The sequence below is a fragment of the Peromyscus eremicus genome, chromosome 5 (assembly GCF_949786415.1).
Source record: "Peromyscus eremicus chromosome 5, PerEre_H2_v1, whole genome shotgun sequence".
In the NCBI taxonomy this organism is placed as follows: Eukaryota; Metazoa; Chordata; class Mammalia; order Rodentia; family Cricetidae; genus Peromyscus; species Peromyscus eremicus.
In genome coordinates, this window is record NC_081420.1 from 67,476,436 (window position 1) to 67,498,571 (window position 22,136).

The 22,136-nt window shown below is 36.6% G+C and overlaps 1 protein-coding gene across 1 annotated transcript in view; it reads left to right on the forward strand.

The window, feature by feature from the left end:
• The window catches only part of Malrd1 (MAM and LDL receptor class A domain containing 1), a 609,872-nt gene that overhangs the window by 314,607 nt on the left and 273,129 nt on the right, over positions 1-22,136 (forward strand). The gene's annotated exons all lie outside the window — the stretch shown is intronic.

Genomic DNA, 22,136 nt, shown 5'->3' on the forward strand with positions numbered 1-22,136 from the left:
GAGCTTTACTAAGTGTATCTCCTTTGAAAAAGACTGGGAGGATTGGTATCAGAAACCTGCAGAGATTAATGGCTTCCATAGGGTTACTAGGGAACTCTGCCTCAAGAAACTCTCATCTTCCATAAACTGTAGTAGACTTCTCAAGGTGTGCAAAAGATGATAGATTTTGATTGACTCTGACTAATCAGCTGCTGTTTAGGGGGGGAGGGTGTCTTTGCTATTCTGTATACAAAGGTCCTAGAGAGCAGAGTTGGAAACACAGCCTATCATTGTTTCTGCAGAATTCACCATTTTGATATTTTCTTTCTCCAAAGAATGAGTGAAATTGGTAAGGTTTAGTTAGAAAGAACTGGTAAGGCTTAGTTAGACAGAACCGGTAATGTTTAGTTAGACCCAACGTGAGGGTGAATGTGATCAAGTGGCTCAGGTGTGGAAAGATCAATGTGAATTTAGGGGAACTGAGACACATTTGTGTGAACAGACACATAATGCAGTGAGAACCTGAAGGAAAAGGATACCATAGAGACAGGCGGGGACTAGTTCATGCTTTGATGACTGTTAATGAGTGTTTTATTTCTTTTTTAACCAAGCACTTCCTCATCTAAATTTATTTTGATATAGTAAATTAAATACTGATACATTCTTTTGCAAAAATCTGTTAAATCATTAATATTTCAGAACAGGCTTGAAAGTGATACATTACTTAGATTAATAACTATTTTCATAATGGAAAATATTACACAGAAAGGTTAAGGGAACAGACCAAAGCCAGACTTTGGGTCACTCAAGAACTGTGAATTGAATTTAATATGGCAACTTTTGGTCCTAAAAATAGTTAACAAGACAGAGTTGCTTCCTGCAATTAACCTTGTATTATTACCAAAAGTATACTGAACTACTTGACATTCCTATGTATCCATCAAAATCATTTGGCCTTTTAATGATATAACATACTATCTTAAATCATACAGGATCTTTTAAAATTAATTTTTCTGCCTGTTATTCCCTAATTTTGTGCTCTTAATCATCTTCAAGAGAAAATTTAATTTCAAACTAAGTTGTCACTACTATATTAAAACAGTCTTTGATCCATTTTCAACATTGTCTAGAACATTTGGAGATATTTTTCACTCTCTAATCACACCAGATATATGGCTAGTCATCAGTAAACTTCAAGGAAATTTCAGCACTATTTTTCTTCAGAGAGAACACTTGAATACAGCAGGATAGTCAATATTTGCCAATGTGTGATTTGCTGTGATAATATATCTTGGCTGATTTATATAAGCTTGGAGATCATTTAGACTCCTCTCAAGTTCAATTTTGCAATCTGTCCAAGAAGATTCTAGGCTCTGCAACTCTCAGAGAATTGTGTAGAGAAGCATATAAAATAATGCAAGTCAATGTCCTGCAAAAACAACATATTTATATTATTTGATAACATACTTTTCTCTCTTTTGCAAATAAAATACATCTTGATTCGGCCTCAGACTTCGCTCTACCCCATTTAAGTAAAGGATTGGTTCATTCAGCCTGTCTCATGCCAAAACTCTAAAAGTAGATCCTGACCCCTTTCACTTTCTGTTTATCCATCTTGAATCTACCATCAATTTACCCAGACTATATCATAAAAATATTTTGGATCTGGGAGAAACTGGAGGAGAGGCAAACATTATCAAAACATATCATATGAATGCTTTTTTTTTTTTTTTTTTTTTTTTTTTTACAATACTTGAGAACAAAATTCCAATTTCACTACTTTTCACCATCCAGACTACAACAATTCTGATGGGATCAGCTTACACTTCTTGGGTGTTCACTACATTACTAGTGCTCCTTGTTCAGCACCTGACCATCCTGGGTCTGAACCTGCTTCTCTCTCCAACTAGGTTATTCTGTCTCCTCTTGTATGCAAGTCTCCACTGATTCCTTTCTGCATGCCTGCCAAAGATTGATTTTTAACATCATCTGTTTCCCTATGGTCCTTAACAAGACAGACCAGTGATTCCTCCTATCAGAGTAAGACTGAAATCATTCCAGTGTCCAGTAGAACCAGGAGAGCCTACCTGCTGCCTTTATTCTTCTCTCCCACAATACCCACATTACTCACTGAGATCCAGCAACATGGGGTTCTCTAGTGCCTCCCAAACTCCATTCTCTCCTCTCTAAGAGCTTTGAGTTTGAAAATGGATCACTCCACTCTGAACACTGTTTCCTGTAGTGTATTCAGTCCCTACTTAAATGTCACTTTCTTAGCCATACCGTAGGAAGACCTTTTCCTCTCTACCCAAGCTCACCTTGGCTGCCATGGTCTCTGACCATTATACTTTTTCTCTACTAGAGGATAACCCACATAAGAAGAAATGTTTGCCTTCTCTGCTGTACTCCTCCCCTCACAGCAGAGCACAGAAACTGGCACAACAGAAGTAAGCATTAGTTGTTAGGCAAATAATAAACCAAGTAATAGTATGGATCTTCTTGATATTTTTGGTCTTATTCAAAGTTGTAAATTGAATTTTCTTCTTTTTTAAAATATTTACTTTAAATTATTGAAGATTATAGGAGAAACTTCTTTATAACGTAGCATCAGGAATACTGGGTTGTCCTATGCAAATGGTGTGACTATTTTTAATCTCACAGCAACTAACTTTTATAATTCTTTAGGCTTTCTCTTACAGTACATCCAGCATGATTTTATGGTCTAATTAGGTTGATTTCAGGCTTACTTTTGTGTTATATGCTTGTATCTAGAGTTGTGAAGTCATGTGCTAGTACATCTGATTTGGGACATGGGAAAGGGGACACTCTAATTAGGGATGGTGAATGGATTTAAATAAATGCAGAAGGAGGCAGAGAATGGTAAAGTAAGAGTGAGGGTTTCTTTAAAATTCATAAGGAATCATACTATTATCTACCTTAGAAAAATTCTACAATACATGTACGTTTCTATATAAATATACATACATAGTTTAAGTGAACTTTTCTCATTTGGGCTGACAGTGCTCCCTCCAAGAGCCAAAGACCTAGAAAAAGCCCAACAGCAGGCAGGAGAAACCCTTTTTGGCTTTTTGGTCAAGGTAGTCAAATAGACTCCCAAAAGGTTTCCAAAGTATTGCAGGCTACTGCTAGTTGCCGTCCAGAGGTAGAAAGTAAGCCCCTCCTGCGGAAGACACCATGCTCCTGGTGTCAGGACACCAGAGGCTCCTGAGCTGGAATTGACCTGAATGTCTGTCTCCTCCATGAGAACTAGCTTTCATGGTACAAGAAGAAGCTATGCAAGCTTTCAAAGGAAGGAAGCTACCAACAATTCTAACTATCAATGATTATTATAAACCACAACAAAGGCCAACATGTCATGAGAAATATAGGATGCAGTAGTGACATGCGTACTTCAGCCATAACCAATAACTCTTGAATTGTAGTTAAGATCTGCTCAACAAGAGGGAAGTCGTAACTGCTACCTAGCGCACAACACAAGGTGAGTGAAGCCATGGGTCTTAGAGGAGAACTTATAACCACTGCTTTATTAAAGCAGCATAATTCCTAACTGTGTTCTACATATTTGGCCTTACATCCACAGATAAGTATAGCCCTCACATCTCGTTATGGAAGCTTGTCTTTGCAACAAATAAAGAGGTCATTACAGAAAACGACAACAACCCAAAATGCAGAGTCATGAAGTCTACTTCTAGCAGATATGTCTACAAAAGAACCTCCATACATAAGGCCCAGGGGGCAGTGCATAAGAGGGGGTGAAAAGATTGTGAGATCCAGAGGATTGGGAAGTTTGCTGTGAGACTGTCTCCTAGGCATGTCTGAAGCTCCATCCCCAAAGTCCTACCAGTGTGACTTCATGAACTGAAGTCATAACCGAACAAGAACAGCGACAATAGATGTTCTGAGGTTGACAAGGGAAAGCTCAATAGGCCTTAAGCCTACACAAAGAACTATAGATAACTAGAGAATGCAGAGAATGTAGAACTAGTTTTCTCTCAGGAGAAAGCACACCAAAAAATTATCTGATGACAAATGGTCATCCTTGAAAACCTACATACAAGTAATATTCTACAGACAATACAGGTTGCATTTCTATATTAAGAAATATGTATGTGTAATATATATCTGCTGAGACACTTCTCCAGCCCCCAGGAGCTTATTATGACCTAGCTATTGATCCTTGAAGTTTTTAGATTAGTGTTTGTAACTGTAAGTATTACTGGCTTTATAAGGATATTTTAGTTACTTTTATTTTTCAGTTTGTTATCACAAAAATGTGTATTCTCAGTTTGTGGCTTGCAGTTATGCATTCTTAGTTTTCAGTTGTTTCTGACTAGGACAGTTCTTAAATTTAAGATTCAGCTTTAGCTGGGCAGTAGTGGTGCACGCCTTTAATCCCAGCACTCGGGAGGCAGAGGCAGGCGGATCTCTGTGAGTTCGAGGCCAGTGTGGGCTACAGAGTGAGTTGCAGGAAAGGCGCCAAAGCTACACAGAGAAACCCTGTCTCAAAAAACCAAAAAAAAAAAAAAAATTCAGCTTTATTTTTAGTATGTGGTGTGTGTGTGGGATGTGTGTGTGTGTGTGTGTGTGTGTGTGTGAATGAATACCACATGGCTGTAGTATCTACAGGGGCCAGAAACAAATATCTGATCTCCTAGACCTGGACTTACAGGCAGTTGTGGCTCCTGAAGCCACCTCTGAAAGAGCAGGAAGTCCACCTTCCTGCTGAGCCATCTCTTCAATCCTTAGCGCTTCATTTTAGTTCACCCCAATTTTAGGATTATTTTGTGTGATATCAAAGGCTTGTTTCAAACTTTTAAGTAATTTCAGACCATCTGAAGTCAAAAAGGAATATTCTCTTGGTTTAGTTTTTAGGATTTACTGTCTTATTATTTCTCACCTTTGGATCTGAAATTTACCTAGAACTGAATTTTATGTATGATATTGTGAAAGTTGTCAAAATTAAAATGGAATGATTGTGTCTACATTCAGAGAAAGAAATGAGAAAAAAATATTCTGTTTAAAGTGACTCCAAAAAACTAAATATTTAGGAATGTCCTTAACCAAATAAGTGAAAAAGCTCTACAAGAAAAACTTCAGTATATTGAAAATGGAAATTACAGAAGATACTATGTATTGGAAAGACATGCCATGATCGCAGATTAGCAATTCTTCTAGAAACAAATGAAACATAACAATATTAGTGAATTTAACCCAATCTGTCTTCCAGGAAGGCTGTTTATCATTCTCTGAAATATGTATGACCTCTGCTCATGTTTTAAATGAGGATGCACAGTAGTTCATTCTTGATTTAAGAGGCTCAGAGTGGTCTGCATTAAACATTTAGTTGTGCTGTTCATGTTGTCCCTGACATGCTCATCCTCACATACAGAAGATTCTCTTTGGCAAAGCTTGGCCAAAGATCCTCTGTTCATGAAGGTTTCCGGCTGTTCAGGCTTGAACCAGCACTTTCAGATCATTTCTCTCTTCTCAGACCCTTACCCAAATACAATGGGACAAGAACTCATGAGAATGGGAATTTTAGCTTTGTCCTAGCGTATTTTGGATAAGAGTGGATTTTTCACATTATCTATACAGTAACATAAAATCAATGCTGCAGCTTTAGAACAATATGATAATAAAATATTTGGGATGTCAGTGGTTCTAACTCATAAAATGATTTTAACGACCACTTGACATGACTTATGGTATGTTCTAGTAGAAGGCTGGCTTTACAGAACAAACATTCAACAGATGTTTGTTGCTGTGTTATTTTGTTTTGTGCGTGTTTGATAAATATAATAATGCTAGGAATTTTGAAGTTAGAGATCGTTAGATTGTATAACTTAAGACATTTCACTTTAGCTTTCCTTCCTTTCCTTTCTGTACCACCCCTTTTCTTTACCCACTTCCCTTCCTTCCTTCCTTCCTTCCTTCCTTCCTTTCTTTCTTTCTTTCTTTCTTTCTTTCTTTCTTTCTTTCTTTCTGTCTGTCTTTCTTTCTTTCTTTCTTTCTTTCTTTCTTTCTTTCTTTCTTTCTTTCTTTCTTTCTTTCTTTCTTTCTTTCTTCCTTTCATATCCTTTTGAGGTGGAGTCGATTTATAACCAACTTTGGCCTGGAAGGCATGCCTCTTCATCACCCTGCGTCACCACCACAAAGAGCCATTTTAGCTTGCTTGTCCTTAATTTCCACAGTCCAAAATAAAGATAATGAACATTATTACGTGGTTATGTGTATCATAGGTAATATTCCTAAGAGCCTGACATAACTAACTCATGCTATATACTTATAAAATTATGACTAATATTACCAGTCACTTTAGCTGTATTTTGTATTTTTTTAATAAACTTGTAATGCTTGTTATATACATTCTTTACAAAGCAAATATTGAAAAAAAGTTCTTTAGCTAGATAATAAACATTCAAAGGGAAAGAAGCATATGATCTAACTCTGCTATAAAAATTTTATACCACTACCAATCATGCACACAAAGTCACAAACTCTTCAATTGAAATTAATTTAAGCATAGTTTATTTAGTTAATTTAAAATATACTTAACAAATGGAAATGGTATTAATGAATAAAATAACATAATCTTGATTCCTACTTATAGTAATTAGCTTAAACAGTGTCATTTCTTTTCTTTCCCCACATTTGTATTATATATGCCTTCATATATTATTTATTATTATTACATATATTTATATTATTTCCTCATATATATTTATGTGTGATAAATGCCTCAGTATCATTAAGTAAAATTTTTTAACTGGGCCAGCAAAGCTTACAAATGGACATTGCTTTATTATAGAATCAAATTCTATAAAAACATTTTGAACTGAAATTGAGACTGTAGAATTTTCTCTATTGACACAATGAAAAAATTTGCTTAAAGAATTGGAAATGTATATTTTGAACAAACTGGATAGCTGCTATAAATTTTTCATAATATTTGTTATTTTCCTATAGCAAATGATTCTTGAAGATTGTGTGCCTGTCTAGTCCTTAGTTTTGCTATCTACAAATTCTTCAATCCAGCTGAGCTGCAAGGCTGTCATTTTTGTCAAACAACAAAATATGCTGACTCCCTGTCTAGTCAGCCCTCTCTCAGAATGCTGTTGCTCGCTTACTTGGCTGTCTCTTCAGATTTAGGCAGTTCCTTCATTTTTTTTTAACGGTTCTTATTTGTCCGGCAAATATATAGCATCAGTACAAGCAAGTTTCTCTCACCCATAGAGCTTGCTGGCACAGGGCCATTCTGAAAAATCATGTAACACCTGTCTCACTGTGCTCTCTACAGCCCTATGGCACTGTAGCTGCTTATTCCAGAAGATATAGGAGATGGAATTGACCAGGGAAGATGAAGCTAAACTCTGTAAGAGTTTCAGGGATTCCTGGAGGCAGGAGGCCCAGAATGTATATAATTAGAGGAATTACAGGAAATTAGAGCTATTGGGTCAGGGAGCTAAGAAGCAACAGGCTAAGAGATGAGGCTGTGGCCAGTGGACAGCTCAAGGATGTTAAACTGATCCTAAGCCATGCTACTGAAGTTGCTTAACCTAAATGTGACGATGCAGTCTCTCTCTCCCTCCCTTAACAAGACAGTGGGAAAAGAGGATATGAGTGAAACTTCTAGCTTTTAAGGGCTTTTAAGCATGGGGGTGATCTAGGTTGCATTTTGAAACTTTTTTTTTTTTTTTTTTTTTTTTTGGTTTTTCGAGACAGGGTTTCTGTGTAGCCTTGCGCCTTTCCTGGAACTCACTTGGTAGCCCAGGCTGGCCTCACACTCACAGAAATCCGCCTGGCTCTGCCTCCCGAGTGCTGGGATTAAAGGCGTGTGCCACCACCACCCGGCGCATTTTGAAACTTTAGTGACAGAGGGCAGAAATAAGAGCAAGATAAAAATGAACATGCAGAAATCAACCCCAGAGCCCTGATATTAGTTGGAGAGGTTAAGTGTTTCATGTAGCCCCTTGAGAGAAATTGTTTAAGGGATGTTTAAACAGCAAAATAAATAGTTGTGAGTAATTGATTGGGTATAAGGAAGGAGGAAGCCAGGACACTACTGAAATATTCTTAATTCTCTTTTATTACTGCTCACCTTCCTGCCTAACATTCCTTTTGACACTGGTCTGGTAACTTCATATAAATTCTAGATACAGTCATAGAGCATTCCAGTTCTTATTTCTTTTTCTAGACTTAAAGTTGATAGTGTAAGTTTGATATTCTCCCACAACTGTCCAGAATAGAAATACCCTTCCATTCCTCCCAAACCACAGCATGCAAAAAAAAAAAAAAAAAAAAAAATGTCAACTTTCTTGTCATCTAATCTAGACTATCATTCTTCAGTGACATTCAGCCTATCCTGGGTTCCTGAGTGACAGCTTTCTGCTCTTCAATCTTTTTTCTTGAAGTATGTTTCTAGTATAGGCCCCCCCTTTTTTTTTCTGTCTTGCCTTGTCTTATTGTTTTTAAATAAAGCAAACATTTATTTAATGAGTGCAGATAGTATTAGCATAAAACCAATTGATTTAAAATGTTTTCCTGATCTCTATTAATGTTCTGAGGTTTAGAGAAATCATTCAGTTCTTGTGTATCTATTCAGGACTTTAACCAAATGTACCCGGCATAAGTGTGTACGGTGTATATGGGAATGCATGTGTTCTTTGTGTATGTGTATACATCCCTCCTCTTGGATATAAATGTGCTAACATCATCTTTTCCTTTCCAGTTCTCATTTTTCACTTTAAAAATCCTTTTCTTCTATATTCCTGAATTCCAAAGTACACTTAAGGTGAATAAAATGTTTAAATGTTTTTTAAAAGGAGATAGGAAATCATAAAGTAGTAGAAAAAGCACGGGGGAAATATATTTAATGTTGGATGACAAAAAACCATGAAAGGGAAAAATTGATAAATTTTCTTCTGTAAAATCACAAGATACAATTTTGCTTAAATGATTTTTATCTTGGGCTTTATCCTTAAATCAGGCTCATGGTCTATCTGCTAGCAACTGCTCTATTTTGGTATCTATGGCAAAAGCAATTCTCCTTAAATACGCTAAGCCTCTGTCAGGGAACATGAAACACCATGAAAGATTATTATATGTTTTTTAGTTATTTGAAAAGAAAGAAAAACTGGAGCATCTTCCTGTTATTCTGGATAAGTTTCAGATTTCACAAACCCACCCTTGTTTACTTACTTTTGTAAGTATAACAAGCTATAAACTCGGTGTGTATAAATTATTTAAAATTGAGGTATTAGAACTTCACTCCAGGTTAGATCACCAAGGAACATTCATTTTTGCAGGCGTCTTTGGATTTCTAGTTTCAGTTTTCTTATAATATAGAATTAAAATTAGAATTTTACTATCATATAAAGAGTTTTTATATTATTATACCATATAACTACTTGTTAAACATCAGGTACACGAATTTGGGTCTTTAAAAATGGTAGAATCAGGAACGGTGAGATTCTGCAGTGGTTCAGAGCACTCACTGCTCCTCCAGGGGACCAATATGATTCTTCAATGTCTATGTGGCTCACAATCACCTCTATCTCCATCTACAGGGGTCCAATGCCCTTCTCTAACCTCCACAAACCCACATACGTAGCTTACACACATCTAGATAGATATACATGCACACATATAAATAAAAACGTCTTTAGAAATGGTATAATAAATCATTCTTTATAAATAAACTTAAAAAAATATATATGTAAGTGTGAGTGCCTTCATATATGTCTGCACCATTTGTGTGCCTGGTGCCGTTGGAAGCCAGAAGACAGCATTCAGATTCTGTGGAACTGTAGTTACAATCAGCTGTGTGAGATGCCTCATGAATGCTGGGAGCCAAAGTCACTACAAGTCCACTGCAAGAGGAACAAGTGCTTAACTGCTAAGCCATCTCTCTAGCCCTGAAAATATCTTTGTAAATGACTATGAGCAGTAACTGTTAGCATATACTTTGCCATATTGGTCAAGACTATGGAAGTACTCTGAAGATTTAGATGGATGTTATTCAGAATGAAGAGAACAGAGGTTACAGAAAGAATATCAAAAGTCATTTACTTTTTGTTTATGGAGGAGAATGAGCCCAAGGCTAGAAAACAATGCCCAGAGAACCTAAGACAACAGAAACCTACTGGTTCTTAATGCAAGTGTCAGCCATAAAGTAAGGATGAGGGTTGGAAGAGCATATTGGTCCTTTCTCATTTGAAGCTCATAACATTCTGTCTTGTCCAGATTTTCTTTTTTTGTTTTCTTTTGTTGAATGCAAATTAAAATTTTTCTTCCTTTTAGAAAATCAGTCTCTCGAGATTATGGTAATATGGGCTTTCTTTTTGTATATCATCTTCTATGCTAAAGATTATTCTTCACACTTTCATAATTTAATTTGCTCAAATGCTCCCATTTCTTTTCTTATCCTCCTCCTCTTCCCACTGACCTCCTTTATCCCATCAAGTCTCCTTCCAGTTGTTTCATGTCTGTATAGCCCATTCATTTGATTGTGGTTGCCTGTTTGAGCACCAGATTGAAGTGTTAGTAACTTGACCACGAGCAATTTACCATTGGTTACACCACCGAGGAATATCACTGACCTTTCCCAGCAACCATTAACTGATATATGTGTTCTCAGGGAGGAGTGGGACCCAATGGCCTCCTCCCATAACCTGATAAAACGTTGATGAGCTGGGTCTTTCACAGTTCTCGTATAAGTAGCCGCTATGAAATTATTGGAACAGTAGTTGAAGGCAGCTTTTCACAGTACTTCTTTTCGTCCTCCAGCTCCCATGTTCCTTTTGCTCCCTCTTGTGCAAGGATTCCAGAGCCTGGGAAGGGAAATATAGATGACTTGTTTGAGGAGGGAGAGAGCTAATACCTAAGCAGGCACACATTCTCATCACTTTGACCAGTTAAGTCTCAGCATTAAGTATTGCCCATTGCAAAGAGAAGTTTCTCTGACCAAGGTTGGAAGTGCTACTAATCTATGAGCATAAATATTTCTAGGTAATCGTACATTGTATCCATATAGCAAAACTACAGTAGTAGCTTCCCTGGTAAAGTCTATGACCACCATCCTCCCTCCACATCATAGACTTTGGATGAGGTTTATAGTACCAGACGTGAATTCCTCCTGTGTGGCAAACCTGAAATCCTGTCAGAGAGGTTTGGTTACTCCTGTGGTAGGCCAGCCTCACTGCAGCACTGGGCATATATTGCCTGACAGGTCAGTCTTGTAGCTCTTAGGGTTCACAGTTGGGTAAGATTGTTAATGACATTGCTCCCTCAGCAGCCTGCAATGACACCTCTGGCACTGTGAATGCTAGCCAGTGGGGAGGAAGCTCCCAGCCCATGCCAGCTTGACTTTTCTTTGTATTGCAACCAAAAATGTGCTGTGTCTTCAAATGTGCTGTGTCTTCAGTAATAGAGTCTTAGCATCTCTCTCTCTCTCTCTCTCTCTCTCTCTCTCTCTCTCTCTCTCTCTGTCTGTCTCTCTCTCTCTCTGTGTCTGTCTCTGTCTCTCTCTCTCCATATATATATACATATATATATGTATATATATATGTATATATATATTTGTACAACATCCTAAGGAGAGTAAATGAACGGTATTTTTAAAATCACAAATATGAAGACCTTTAATATATTTATGAGTCTTTAAAAGTAATGATTCAGTCTACAGTGGCTAGTTGGCTTTCTAAAGGGAATCTGATGTACTGACTGGTTTTGTTTTGGTTCTCGTATTCCATGAAGAATATGCTGCTCTATCCATCTCTCTAAGCAAATAAATGTAACTGCAACGTTTGAAAAGAAAAAGTGAACCTTAATATCCAGGACCTGGTCTGGAATGATTAGGGAACCTCCTTGTTGTTTTTAAACTACTTGACATGCATCGCATATCTTTCATGTTCTTTGATTCAGTGTGAACAGTGTCCCAGGATATCAGCATCAAAAAACATCAAGATTCAGATGTTTAAAATTAATAATAAAACACACACACACACACACACACACACACACATATCTTGCAGGTATAATCTAAGGATGAACTGAATAAGAACATTTTATTGGCCAAAAGAATGGTGAAACATCTCCCTATCTTGACCTGGGAGAAGGAGAAATGAAGCCTAACCCATTACAACTTCAGTCTCTTCTAGTTCTGCTCCTGTTGGATAAGAGTTTTGAACACCTAGTCATAGACTTCTCCATACGTCTCCATAGTATCTAATACAAACAAAACTCCTTGTCTGTACCTTCCTTTAATTAAATTAACCAAAGTCCCCTTCAAACACCTTTCTGTTTAAATATTCCATAGTGTCCCAGGACTATGTTATCTTTGCTGCAACAACTGGTAAACCTAGGTTGTCCAACTCCAATGGTCACTGGCTGGAAACAACAATTAAAGAGAAAGCATGGAAGATCATATGGGGCCTGTGAACTGTTATAATAACTTGTGGATGAAATTCACAAACTTTGAAGAGGTTTCTGACCTTTAAAATTTTATATTTTTCAAATGTAAATGTTTTTCAAATGTTTTTCAAATATCAAAGTACTTTCAAATTCACAAAGTATTATTTCAAGTGTGGCTAGAGTTTTCCTGCCTGGCCCACAGTCAGCACAAATTTCTCACCTGCCAGTCCCACAGCCACTCAGACCCAACAAAGTAAACACAGAGACTTATATTGGTTACAAACTGTATGGCCATGGCAGGCTTCTTGCTAACTGTTCTTACAGCTTAAATTAATCCATTTCCATTAATTTATACCTTGCCACACGGCTCGTGGCTTACCAGCGTCTTCACATGCTGTTTGTCATCATGGTGGCTGGCAGTGTCTCTCTGACTCAGCCTTCTGCTTCCCAGCTTTATTCTCCTCCTTGTCCTGCCTATACTTCCTGCCTGGCCACTGGCCAATCAGTGATTTATTTATTGACCAATCAGAGCAACACATTTGCCATACAGAACATCCCACAGCACTTCCCCCCCCTTTTTTTTTCAAAAAGGAAGGTTTTAACCTCAACCTAGTAAAATTACATATAATTTTGGAATTTGGGCGTAGCTTCTCTTACTACTTCCTGCTGGAGGGGGGTGCTGTATCTTATAGGGACACAAAGAAAATTTTAGGATTATGGAATAGTCCATGAGGCTGTATTGTCTGAGCCAGTTGCCTTGAAATGGTTCTGGATGTTAAATCATCTGGATCATGGTGTCATTGGAGACCTTTCAGGGGGTTCTTGGCTGGTCAAACCTGATGTATCTTAATCTGGAACAAATCCATAGCCTCTTGCTTTCTGTGGGAACAAAAGCAGAGTCTCCTTTCCAAAGCAACATATCCTTACATCCAAATTTTGAAGTCAAGATATCTTTAAAATATACATATTAATATACATATTGGTTTAACTCAACATCTTTTACAATCAAATGTTTTTCTGCAGTTAAAAATCCCAAAGACAACACAATCCAGATTCTCTGTGTAATATTCATCTTTACGTGGCTTATTTTTTATATTAACTTTACTATCTCTTTAAAGACTTTATTTTTTAAAACTATGTATTTGTTTATATGACTGTATATATCATCTTTTTTGTCTCTTTCAAGCTTACATATATTTTACACACATTGTAAACTATTACATCTGAATCTGTCTTATTGTGAATCTAATGCTTTAAACTGCAGCAGCTGTGGCTGCTGGCTCCGCCCACCTCAGCTTCCCAACATGGTGGCAGTACGTTTTCTGCCAGCACTGGGAGCTATCATGGGTCTATGCTTTTATCCAAGCAGCGTGTAGCCCAGAAACCTCTTTTTTTTTTTTTTTTTGTTTTGTACTAGCAAAGGCTAAATCCACCATGCAGCTTAATGTGCCACTTGCAGAGGCCTCATTCCTGCCATACGGCTCGAGCGCACACTTTAGGAACCCACCAGTAGCTCAAACCGGCAGCTGCCGCTCATTTGAGAAAGACAATTAGGAAGCTGTTTTTAGCTCCGTTTTAGAGTCTTTTTGCTCAGGTTTTAGGTGGAAACTCTTGCCAACACGTTGGGCACAATTTGTAGCTAGAGATTTCCTGCCTGGCCCACAGTCAGCACAAATCTCTCTCACCTGCCAGCCCCACAGCCCCTCAGACCCAACAAAGTAAACACAGAGACTTATATTGGTTACAAACTGTATGGCCATGGCAGGCTTCTTGCTAACTGTTCTTACAGCTTAAATTAATCCATTTCCATTAATCTATACCTTGCCACATGGCCCGTGGCTTACCGGCATCTTCACATGCTGTTTCTCATCTTGGAGGCTGGCAGTGTCTCTCTTACTCAGCCTTCTGCTTCCCAGCTTTATTCTCCTCCTTGTCCTGCCTATACTTCCTGCCTGGCCACTGGCCAATCAGTGATTTATTTATTGACCAATCAGAGCAACACATTTGACATACAGAACATCCCACAGCATTCAAGCACAAAAACAAAACTCACACATTTTTTTTTTAGTTCACAGAGATTAACAGATACTATAAGTCTGCCAGATTTTGAGCTGAGCTAAGAATACAAGTTTTAGGATCATTTTTCTAACTCGTCAAAACACCTACTAACAATTTGAGTGGGATATTAAACTGTGGACTCATTTAGAGAAATTAAGTTTCTAATAATTCTGAATTATTTTATTATATACTTGGCTTTTAATCAATATTTATTTGGAAGAGCTTTTTGTTAACTTAAATGATTCTTTTCTAGTTTCTGGTGTTTACTCTTGAAAAGTAACTATGCTTTTAAATTAAAATAAAATTTTATATTTCTAGTTGCTATTTAAAAATATTTTGTTTTTATTCTTTAATTTCTTTTAACTAATTTTATTAGTTCATTGTGAGTTTTATGCATGTTATAATTATATTTGCCACTCCTCCCACGACTGCTCCAAGGTATACCTCTCCTTTTCTATTCACTCAACTTTGTGTCTTATTAATTTTAATTCTTCAAGACCAATTTGTGCTATACAACTATTCTTGGACCTTGTGTTCCACTGGAAAGGAATATACTCTTAGAGAAAACTGTCTCTTCATCTCCAAGCAGCTACAGTTTTAAATATCTTCACAACTAGGTAGGGTTGTATGTACCCTGTGACATGAGGTATGGTTTTGGATTACCCAAATTTGCACAAAAGTTCTAGATTTCCTATGTATGTACAACTGCCACGCTGTTTCCAGAATATGACGTTTCTTCCTTGTTGTCCACTGCCTCTGGATCTTACACTCTTCCTATCCCCTTTTCTAAAATAATTCCAGAACCTTGGCAGGAATGGTAGATATGTCTAAGCATTCTGTAGTCTCTTTTAATCACTATCAACTACAAATAGAAGATTCTACACTGAGGCTTGAAAGATGCATTGATATATGGGTATATCATTTGAAGCAAATTTAATACTATGTCATTTAGCACCATAATGGTTGCATATTCTCCCCTATGGCCTATGACCAGTGTAGTCATAAATTCTTGGCTCAGGAACACTGCCATGTATGGGTTTCATCCTGTGGAGCAGGACTTATATCCAGTCAGAAATTGGTTGGTGACTCCATGATGTTCATGCTATTATTACACCACTGGGTATGTCTTACAATGCCAGTCATTATTGTAGCTCATATAGTTCATAGCTAGATATGATTGATCATTACTCTTCTCCTCCAATAGCTCACATAACACTTTTCAGCAGTATGAATATTAGCCAGTTGGAATAAAGCTTCCAGGTACATATTAGCTTGATTTTGCAATATTCTGTGACTCAAGTATGTGGTATTTTCAGCATTAGGGTAAATGTGCATTGAAAGCACATAAAATGTCATTTATTTCTTTTAACATGGATGATATTAGTCTTTTCCTAAATTTACTTAGTATTAGGAGTTTTTTTGTGGTTTTTATATAATTGAAAATGAGCACAATGAGCTTATTTGTAAAATGTTGCTTTGACTTCACTAATAACTCCATCATATCTATCGTATCCTGATCATAAAATTATGCTTTCAGTTTTGTTGCTGCTAAAGTTGTATATATGCTTGTGTAAAACTTAATGTCTTAAATTGTGCATATATTGTGGATTTGAACTAGTAAGGAAGCCTGTGTGTGCATTGCTTCACATATATGTGATTTTTCATAGTGAGAACACTTTAATCTCTGCTATTTTAAAGAATATTTTATAGTATTTTTAACTATAGTCACCATAAAATCACAGGTTTTTTGAAAATATATCTCCTATCTGAATTGTTTTACCTTTTGAACATTTCCCAGAGGTTCCACAGTGCCTTGCCATGTCTGTGTTTGCTTCTCCTGACTGATTTTTCTCCTAGCTATATATAGATCACATATTCCTAGTTATTCATGGACTGTGAGGACTGGCCTGTTGAGTGCTGAAGTGTGGTATATATATTAAAATCTGGCGAACTTTGTCCTCGATAGATGTTAACTTGCTTACTCTTCTGATTTGCCTAATTAATGACTATTTTAAAGGCTTATTATGAGGATTAAAGCAGAACAGAGTTCAGGAAATTTTATTCTGTGAATTACCAAAAACTATTTTTTTTTTTTACATACAGGTTATATAGTCCTGGTTTCAATTGTTCAACTCTATCACTATTGTATAAAATTAGCTATAATTTAATATGTAATCAATTGGGTATGTCTGTCTCAATAAAATTTTATTTATAGATACTGGTGCTTTTGGATTGAGGATTATAATTTGCTCATCTATGATGTGAAGAATACTTCTTACTCAAGTTACTTTGTCCTCTACTAACTCGTAATCTTTCTAAAGTTCCACTGAATACCTCTATTTGTCAAGAACATTTGGCTCTAGTCAGTAGAAACCTAATGATGTTGGTCTTTCTGTGAACACTTGAAATACTTTTATTTATAGCTGCAAGTTTATTGTTGTCTTAGATGTTACCTTTCTTCCTTATGAATTCTGCCTTATCCATATGCAAACTGAAATTCAGCCAAAGACTTGAGCACATTTCTGCATCTCTTTATCTATACCAGTCCTTTTACTCTATAGTCCTGTCTTGCAAATTTGGAATGCTTCTATCCATGTATCTTTAGTCACAAAGACCTCATTTTCTGTTTTACTTACACTTCTAGAATTCAGTCCAGGAAAGCATCACAGAGCAGAAACTTAGAGGGATAATAGGATGCTCCTTTTTTTCTTTTAAAGGACCACAGTCCTCTGATTCCTAATTTCAATATTTGATAAAAAAATAGTTTAATGTATTTGCCTAGTGCTCTATTTGCTTATGTTTGAAGGCAATTTCATACCTCCTTTCTCTTTCTAGCTATAAGCAGAAGTTATCTCATTACTTACTTTGATGGTCAAATTGTCTATGATTTAGCCAGAAAATTGTCTTAAAACTCTGTAAGTCAGTACCATATTTTCTTAATTATCTTTAAGCCTTTCATCATTGTGCTGGCTAGTCTTATGTCAATTTGACACACAAACTAGAGTTATTTGAAAGGAAGGAATATCAACTGAGAAAAAGCCTCTATTTTCTTAATTAGTGATTGACGTGGGAGGGCCCAGCCCATTGTGAGTGGTGCTATTCCTGGCTTGGTGGTACTAGGCTCTGTAAGAAATTAGGCTGATCTGGCCATAGGGAGCAACCCAGTAAGCAACACCCACCATCCCCCAGTCTCTGCATCAGCTACTGCCTCCAGGTTCCTGCCCTGTTTGAATTCTTGTCCTGATTTCCTTTGATGATAAACAGTGATGATGAAGCATAAGCCAAATAAAGCCTTTCCTACTCAACTTGCTTTTTGGTCATGGTGCTTCATTGCAGCAACAGAAACCCTACTAAGACAATCATAATGCTACATGTTTTGGGTGATTTTTAAATTTTCTAGTGCACACACATAAATTTGAGGCTTATCTTCAACTTTCTTCTTGCTGGTCCCCAATAGTCTATTTTGAAGACTTTGTTTTCCATAATGGAGACTACTATGGAAATAATTGTAATGCTTAAGTCAGATATGACCTTCGTCTCATATTGAAAAATTCATGGTTCTAGATTATTACACTTGGGGTAAGGTTAGAGATGCAGTGATCAGATAGGAAATGGCCATAAAAATACATAAAAGCAATACTGACTTTTACCAAAATAGTGACAGTAGATATGATGCAATATATTTTAATGGTAGGTCCAACAATTGACTGAGTTTGCTGAAAGATTTTATGATTGATGAGATTAAAATATTATATGTATGAAGACCACTGCTCCTAGGGTTTTGGGATCATTCATAGATAATTTGGACCTATTCCAGATGTGGCCAAATGCTGAGACAGATGACACTGTATATAAACCAAGAACCCCTTGAAAAGTTGTATATTTTGCATAATGGAGCTTTGTGGGAAGAAAATGTGTCTCAAATATAGTCAGAAATGACAAAGTAGGGGAAGAGACTGCTTTGGGGATTTTGTACTGTTTAGGGAGAAAACTAGACGAGATTTTTCTGTGTGCACATACATTCTTGTATATGCTCTCATTCTTGCTCCTTTGCCAAAGTGATGCACAATAAACCAGCCTGCCTCCATCTTAGGCTTGAAAGCTAACTCGTAGCAAAAACAAACTAAGATCACTCCTATTTATGATTAAATCTCTGTTTTCTCAAAGATCATGTTCTGCCCACTTTTAACCTTAACTACAAATGATTCTGTACTGCCTGTTCCAAGAAATGGCAACCATATGACCACCCTGTTATGACAATGTTGTTATGACCAACTTGCAACCAGGCCTTTGTTTTAGAAGATTATTATGACCACCTTGTTACGCTTATGTTCTGCTTCTGTAACCTTGCCTTTTTGCCTTCCAAGTCATCCATTTGAAAACCCCCAATGCCTGAGCTATAAAACTCTTTTCTTCCCCATATCTAATGCTGATCTCTTAAACCCTGCCTTAGGGAGAGAGAGCCCATTTACATGAATAAAAAAGTTTGCTTTAATTAATTTGTACATGATTTGGGTCAGTGATCTTTCTCCTTGAACCTATGGGACTAACAGGGCACTCCAAGCTCCAGATGTGAAACACAAATGGGGTGAAACTTAAAGACTGTAAGTAGTCAACTTGAGTACCAAAATGTGTTTCTTAACTACATATAGTTCCTTCAGTATCATTGCCTGAGTAACTAGAAGCATAGAATCACTGTTAATAGAAAGGGAAGACTATCCTTCAAATTGGCACATTCGGAAAAGAAGGTCTTCAAGTTTCAGATGCCTGAGATGCATACAGAAGGATTTAGGGTGTTGTAATTTATTCTCTTTAACAAAATAAACTCTCCTGCCATGATGGTGAATGAATAAACATAATGTATGTATATATATGTATATATATCACATAAATGGAAATATATATGTGTAAAAATCAGAGAAGCACAATTTTATGAGTTAATGATCAAAGATATTAGCAACCAATGGTCTATGATTACATTATTGTTGCCGTATGCTTACATTGCTGTTTTTTTGTTTTATTTTGCTTTGTCTTGCTTTTGGCAAAGCAACAATCACATGAAATAACTTGGAAATAGGTAAATAATATTAGTTGATAATTTCTCTTGTCCTTTATCAAATCCAGATTGTGGTGGGCTACCAAACTAGTTATGCCATCTCATGAAAGTATTCCTAAGCATCCTTCAATTGCTAAACCTATCTTAGGAAAATTATTCTTTGATCACAGAGACATAAAACTGGTCTCTGGCTACAGCCATAAATTCCTATAGAAAATGATCCTGACATAAAGGTTATGAGAACTGCCTGACCATTTAAGTGCTTAGCACCCAGAATTTGGAACCCTGTAGGGGAAGCCATTGGTTGCTCACAGCTTTGATGATTAAACTCATAAAAATGTACTTCTTTGATTTTTCACAAATGTATATTTCTATATATGTGCTTTGTAGGTATAAATTGTGTTTATTTGTTAAATTAGTCATTCACCATCCTGGCAGGGAACTTTACTTGGTTAAAGAGAATAAATTAAAACACCATGGATCCTTTAGTATGTATCTTAGGCATCTGAAGCTTCATGTTTTGTCAAGACTCTGGACCTTCTTTTCTGAATGTGCCATTGGTCTATGTCTTTCCCCAAATATCATATATAGTCATCATATGATACATACATATCAACTGAAAAGCATCTCTTATTGCTTGCAGTTGTTAGGCCCTTGTATCATAAACAGGCCACTTCCATATATAAGAAGAGTCAACACAGTTAAGGTTAACTTTACAGACCTCAAAGGCTCAATATCAACCTATGTGAATGTGACTCAGCAGTCTAATTCACAGGGGTCAGAGCCAGTGGAGGGTGTAGCTGCTGAGGACTCCATTTTGATGAAAGCAACCATCTTAGAGGACTGAGGCCAGCCCTCAGCACCCTGAGGCTTTTAAGACAATTCCAGGAATTTTATGACCTTTAAATCATTCCAGGAATGCAAAGGACCCTGGCAGTTATCCCACACCTGTGAAAGTGTGTGTCTGCAGCAATGAATTGTGGTATTTGCCCTTAAGGTTCTTCTCCCCTTTCAGCTGGGCTACAGTCCCACCAAAGGGGCTGTGGTCAGTTGTAGCTTAAATAAAATTTGTCTGATTAAAATCTTGAGAGTCTAGGTAATCTTTTGGTGGTCTTGAACACCACAACAAGATCACTGTGTATCATCTTATGAATGGAATGGATTATATTTTAACAGTGATATTTTCTTTATTAATGTAGAGATTGTATTCAAATATAGTTTTGTATAGTTAGATGACTGTACTTTTATTTATGTAGTTACCTTGTTTTAAAAATTGAAAAATGTATTTCTATCTCAAAATATTAGCACTACTGAGTTTGTGTGATGTATTAAAAATTTAATATTTTCCTATTCAGAACTATGTCTCTATTTTCTTCTTTAACTTGGAGGCATTCAGTTGTTGTTTGATTCAGTTACTTTGGAGAAAATCATCTCTTAAGTTCTTAACTGGTTTTATTTTTCTTCTCTAAATAAATTGGAATGGGCAGAATCAATAGAAGTGCCAGCTTTTGTAAAATGAAGTCATGTTTTAATTTCTCAGCTTCTCATTAGCCCTTCAGAAATAATGCTTCTACCAGCCTCAACTCTACCAGTTCTCAGTAGTGTTGCTCTGTGATGGGCAGCTTGGTCCTTTTTAAGTCAGTGAATTTAAAACAGCTTAGAAGACTTAAGTGCTGGACCTAAATAGCAACTCTGTTTTTGAAAAATTCACAAATCATTTGACATCCGTAACCTTTGATTTTCTCTCAATATAATATAAGTATTTTTGCTTTCTTTGTACCCTGAAGGTATTTTGGCATGTGGTTCTTAGTTGAGTTCCATAATTTAAATATTAAAAATCTTTTGTCTTATCATCAATCTACCAAAATGAACCAAATAAAAACTCTTTAATTCATTACTGTCAACAAGAAAAACAATTCAGAATTTAATTCATGGAAGGAAGTTCTGTTGGAAGCAGAATGCATAGTTGAAATTTATCTTCACAGGCTTTGCAGAGTGAAGCCCATTGACTTGGGCATCATTTTACATTGGTGTTTCAGGAATGTGCACAGCAGGAAATGGCTGGAAGCCTTCAGGACAGGGTTTTTATCCCAATAAATTCTATGTCACTTTCCATCCATTGTCGACTTCTTTTCTCATGTCCGTCAATGTCACCATATGAAATTGTTGTAGCATACTCCTGGTCATTATAAAAATACCTAAGATAATCAAATTATAAAGAGAAAACATTAATTTTGACTCAGAGTTTTGGAGGATACAGTTTGTGATTCATTGGCTCCATTGCTTTCATGTCTGGGGTGAGGCAGGTCATAACTGGGAGCACATAACTATTATCTCTTGGTCAAGAAATGAAAAAGTGACAGAAGAAGGGACAGCATTCCACAATCTCCTTCAAGATCACACTTCTAGTGACTTAAAAACTTCCTACTAAATTCTGACTCTTCAAGTTTCTGCAGCATTCCAGTAGGGCCTTTCTGGGGGGCCAAGTTTCCAAAACAAGTTGTTGGAAAATATTCAGGCTACAACAGGCATATCTGAAGGAATTTCCAGAGCATCTTTCAGTACATGCCTGAAACATCACCACCTTTTATCCACACCAACTCTCAATCAT